This window comes from Parus major, chromosome 20 (assembly GCF_001522545.3).
Source record: "Parus major isolate Abel chromosome 20, Parus_major1.1, whole genome shotgun sequence".
In the NCBI taxonomy this organism is placed as follows: Eukaryota; Metazoa; Chordata; class Aves; order Passeriformes; family Paridae; genus Parus; species Parus major.
The window spans coordinates 13,773,469-13,779,149 of record NC_031788.1 but is presented as its reverse complement, the minus strand read 5'-3'; the positions used below and the strand labels follow the sequence as shown (position 1 = coordinate 13,779,149).

At 42.6% G+C, this 5,681-nt stretch overlaps 1 long non-coding RNA gene across 1 annotated transcript in view; it reads right to left on the bottom strand.

Moving 5' to 3' along the window:
* Positions 1 to 1,081: 1,081 nt before the first annotated feature.
* LOC117245374 overlaps positions 1,082 to 5,681 on the bottom strand; it is a 9,390-nt gene continuing 4,790 nt past the window's right edge. The window contains exon 2 of the long non-coding RNA XR_004500026.1: positions 1,082 to 1,537. This is a non-coding gene — a long non-coding RNA (uncharacterized LOC117245374). The remainder of the gene's footprint in view (positions 1,538 to 5,681) is intronic.

Genomic DNA, 5,681 nt, shown 5'->3' with positions numbered 1-5,681 from the left:
GCCATTGCCAGCTATGCTTTAGGAGAAGAGCTGGGGGACTCTAGAAAATTCCTAGGGATCACATAATCCAAAAAGAATGTGATTTTACAATCTTTTTTACCAGTGGGGGAAGAATTTACTGGCACCAAGATTTGAACCCAGATGTTTTCATCAGGCACAATTTTGTTTTTCTTTGCATTCAATCATGACACTGAGTACAGCCTACAGTTGTGTTGGATTAATGCACTTACAGGCAGCATTCCTTACACATTTTCATTTACTCTGCAATATGCATTTACTTAGTTCCAGCAGCACAACAATTCTCTCTGGCACCGGTTCAGCTGAACGGTTCACCAAGACTCACATTTAGCTGATGGTAGATTTACAGCACAGTAATTTCTCCTTTCCCTTTATGTCAGCCCCACTGGTGGCCACATACAGAGGCATACAGATGTGCCTACACATGCAAAGATTTCTAAACTGGTCAGGTATTTAAAACTCAATAAAAATGAATTCTTGTTCCAAAATCCAGCAGCAGGCCAGAGTTAAGTAGATCTGATATACCAGAAAAAGAGGCAGTCAGGGGGATTACCCATACAAAGCTAAACACAAATTCTCTCAGTCCTGAGAGAATAAACTTCAAATTCAATTTCTAAATGCACCCAGACTAATAAATTTCCATAGGAAATCTTCTCAGGAACCCTTACTGAATAAGCATAAACCGACCAACTGAAAGACATTTAATGACCAAAGCAAGTTAATTCACAAGTGTCAGGAAAAAGATATGCAAATGCTTCATAGTTTTGCTTCAGCTAATAAAAAGTCAGGAAAAACATCTAAATAATTAAATATCTAAATAATTTTTTTCTTTTTTTCCCTCACAGAACAGCAGAAAATTGTGTAGAATTCAGCGTGCCTTTAAGAAATATAAAAGCAATGAAGAGAGCCAAGTGCAGGAAGCACAACTGCAGCTCCTGGAGACAGCAGTTTGCCCTCCCAAAGCTGTGTTGTAAGCATCAGGTCACGGTGGATGTTGGCTCTGCACTGAGACCTTCTGCTGCAGTTTTGCTGTGTCAAACATTAAACAGGCCCCAGAGAGGGATCAACAGAAAAATGATTTTTTTATTGAGAGCATGAAGATGATTGGAGTTGGACACGTTGCCCGCTTCTGTCGCTGTCTGTACTGTGAGTCACGTGCTGTGACAGCAGCAAGCCAATTAGCAGGGTAATTAACAAAACCTCTGGTGCAGAGCACCCTGCACCACGCCAGGAGTGTCCTTGGAGGGGTGAGATGGACAATAAAGTCAAAGCCATCTTCATTTTAGAGACTGGGAACTCTTCTGCCTGAATGATCAAGCTGGACTTTGCACATGGTAGGACCCCAGTTTTAGCTCAGTTCTGCAGGAGGATGTTCCAGAGCAGGGATTCCCTGGCATTCTGTGGAAGAGCTGCAGCTCTGGATGCAGCACGGTGTGTGCAGTGCTGCCAATCATTTCTCAAAGATCCCAGGGATGTATAAAACTGTTCTGATGGCTTCCTCAAACTAGTTGCAACTAGTCTGTCGTGAGAGAAAAAAATAGGCCTTAATAAATCTAGTGTTTGTGCAGAAAATAACTTCTCTCTTCTTCAAGTTGTACCCTGGCTGCTTCCAGAACTGGTCCGTGCTTGTGCTAAATGCACTGAGAGCTAATAAAAACTGCCTTGGATTAGAAACAGGACTCTTTATTCAGCATTCCAAATGGAAACACTGAGATGACTGAACAGTTCATTTAGCATTTTGATTTCATTCAGAAGCATTGTTGCCATTGCATGCATTTATGACCTGGGAAAACCCTCCATCTCAGGATCCTACGATTGTGTTTTCTTTGCTGTTTCATCCATACCAGCAAAAATGATCTCTTCAATGCAAATATCCACAATATCTAGTGGAAATGGAAGTGTCACCATTTGGGGTGAGCTCAGCTGGATCATGGCCTGCTCCCCACCACGCTGGGATATCCACGCTGTGGGTAGAGAGTCAAGGGAGTTTTCTTGAATTTAGTCTAGAACTAGACTTTCATTTTGCAAAAAGGCAGGTTTTTAGCCCTACTTTTTCATTTTCTGTTTATTGTAGCATCACCTCTGCCTGTAGACACTGAACACCCCTGTAGACAATCTCAACATTTCATGTTAAATTTTCCAAGCAATCAAAGCAGCCCATTTCTCCTCTCATTTATAGTGGTGTAAATGAGAGTGGCTTCAAAGTAGCAGCTGAAGCAATACATGCAGAAACACAGCAGAAGTGACTGGAAAACAATTCCTCACAATTTGTAACTGCTTGTAAACCAAGGAGTTCTCAATTTATACAGTTTAGAGTAGAAATCTTTGTCTCAACTCACAGCTCTGTCTCAAGTGACAGAAGCACTGCTTATACTTCCCCCATGGCAAAATGCAACATAGGACTGGTGCTTTACCCCCAGGGAATTTTATCAGTCAGAATGGGTTTGTATTATACAAACTAAAGCTCTGCTCCCACCCATCACACAGCTCTGATTTTCAGCTGTACAGCGACTCCTAACTCTGATTTACACAGTGCAGTGACCCTGTCTCAAAGCAAAAGTTTGAACAAGTTTTCAACAAAGGCCCCCTCCACCCAGCATCCCTGTTAATCTCTTAGATAAACACTACACTGACATCTTGAAGAAAACCCCAAATGTTCATGTGTCAATAGAAAGAAATATCCATGTGTCAATATGCCAACCCCAAATCAGGTGAGCAGTGGGCGTGCAGCCTGATTTCAGTCAAACCTGGAGAGTCTCAAACCACGTGCTCTAAACTACTGACATCTCCCATCTGTTCTGAGAGGCAGCTGCATTTTTCCCTCTCTCAAGGCTCACTGTGTTGTAAGTCCCATTACTTGTACTTTGCATAGGCAAAACCCCCTATTACTACAATATTCCTCAATTACCATAATGACACATGTTGGAATTTGAGCACTGTGAGTTCACTTTGCAGCAAACCTCAAAGCACCCAGCTGCTCTGCTCTGCACTGCAAACCCTTGCCATGTTTTTTAAAATCACTTGGGGCTCAGTCAAATCTTCCCAACGCTGCACTCTGCTCATTATCATCCTACTTCTTAAACATTCCCTCCCTCCCAGCCCTGCCCTCCGCTATCTTCCCACACGGGACACACCTGTACAGCTCCTGAGATGGAAAAGCCAAGTGAACAATCATCCCATGGTGCCTGAGCTCCCGGGGTACAGCATGTGCAGCACTGCAGGGCTCACAGCTGACACTGCTGCTTTGGGACACATTTGCTGATGAGGATGAATGAGTTTGTGTGTTTCCTCAAAAACTCCACGTCCCATCAATCAGCACCTGAGAGGAACCGGTCTGGCAATGATCCTGACACCCACTCCTCTCCTCAGCTTCTCCAAGAACATATTCCAGAGAAGTGTGGAGTAATCCCATCAAGATCACAGGAATGCTCTGCTTGGATACCTTTGGTGCTGATCTGGCTTAACAGAGTTCAGCTTTTCATTCTGAAACAGCATCTGCCATCAGAAGGGGTTGGGAGGTTGTAACATATTTCAGGCATCTGGCCTAATCCATAAAGGTCTCATGTATAAAATTAGTTCACAGTTTTAACCACTTTAGTGCTCCAAAATCAGAAGACTGTTTTTTTCCATTCATAATTAAAATAATCAGTGCAGTCCTCGACAAAACAAATTCACCTAATAAACAAGTATTCGCCTTTCAGTGTCTGTTTCCCTCAGGACAAACCTTGATATGCAGAGTTTACCTCTGAGTTCTACAGCAGCAGGAGGAGGAATAAGACAGGAATTGCTCCTTATCTCATTCATCATCTCATTATCAATGACATTTACATTTTTCAGTGGAGGTTGTTAAAGCAGGACACGTTAAATGCTTTGGCCTTTTGCAGGACCTGCCCAGCTAATTTTTGCACAGTTTGTTTGAGCACATAGGTATGTGAGGTCTGTGTGGTGATAAGAAATGAATGTTACACTGAGTGATCAAGGAAGGAAAGAATTCTACTTTGAGCGAGAGGAGGTGAAGCCAGGACACAGTGACAGAAGTCAGGGTGGAGAAACTAAATTGCTTCTGCTGGGTCTCCATGGGCCCTGACTGGTCCCTGCAGGACATGGGCACACTGGGATCAAGCTCCTTTGGCTGGTCTGCTGCAGAATTCCATGCCCCACGGAGACTCGAGGAAATGATATCTAATCCTGATGTGAAGGTATCTGAAGATTCTGACAGAAGGCACATACAGAGGAATTTATCAGTCAGAACAACCCAAACTCTGTCTCCTTACATCATTTCATTTCTGCAGAGCCTTCCCTTGGATCGTTCAGACTGATTGTTCCTCTTTCCAGTGCAGTGACAAGAAAGGGAATGCTCCTGGACAATGCTGTATAGGTAACTCAGCCCTCTCTGAAGCCAGGGCAGGAGAAGTTTTACACCTGCCCCTGCAGGAGGCTTCTCTGGGGCTGATTACCCATTACTCTCGTCAGGATCCAATTTCCAAACCACAGAGCATTCAGCAAGCAGCCATCAGTGCACACCGGTGTAATACACTCATTCTGAACACGGCAGCCTCAGCCTCATGGGGACTTGGCTAAGTTTGTAAGAGATACATTTGAAAAACAGAAATAATGCTACATACACTTGTAAGGGCTCTGTCCCACTGATAGGGAGCAGCAAAAGGATAAATAATACCATGAGTATCTTTTACAAGTACAAATGATGAGACAATGGAGAGTTAATGAAATCTCAGTCAGCTATCTCTCTTAAAACATGTTGCAAACACTTGAATTTCTTCTTTTCCCAGCTCCACATTCTCTGAAGAATATTATAATTTATTGTCTTGAGCCATATTTGGTATTTAGTGCCTCAAGAAGCTTGTGAAAAAAGATCTGTTTGTTACATGAAAATGAAAACATGTTGTGGTTTCACCTCAATTTCTTTCCTTCTCCTCCACTTCTAAAGAGAAGAGACAATTTTAAGAAGCAGGAAAAGTAAACAACTCAGATATAAAAAATATACAAACACAAACACAAACAAAAACAACTCATAAGTTAGGAAAAAACTGGAACTTGTGCCTGGGGTAAAGCATGTAAAAAGTGGTGATTTATTCAAGGGCAGAATTTTGGCATTTTCTTTAGCTTCAAGTAAATAAATAAGACAAAGAAAAGTCTTTTCATCTGATTGTTTTGCAGTGCCTGGGGCTATGTACGTTGGACACTGTTTGCAACTGTTTTCATTTAGGGATGAGTGAAGTGGTTCAATTAGAACATGAGCAGCTCTGAACCTTTGCTATGAATAAATCAGAGTATTTCTGGGAAGGTTCAAGGACGTCCAGTTAATTGTCATTATTTACCTCTTTGTAGTCATGTGTTGTGACACTGTCTGGATTCAAAAGTGCCACCATATAGTCCAGCCCTTTTATATTCTGCTTAATTCTGCTGATCAAAACAGCTTGAATTGGTTGGGCCAGCAGCACGGAAATTTGGGGGAACTAACCCAAATAAAACACGAAGTTTTGAGTTCCACCCATTACAAAATTCCCACACCCACAACTGCGCCCTTTACTTCTGTGGGAAAGAAGGAGCTGTTGCAAGCTCTGAGGAGAGGAGTTTGCATTGCTTGGAAAATTTAACATTTCACTGGAGCGGTGAAGGCCGGGCCTGCAGCAGGGCCTGTG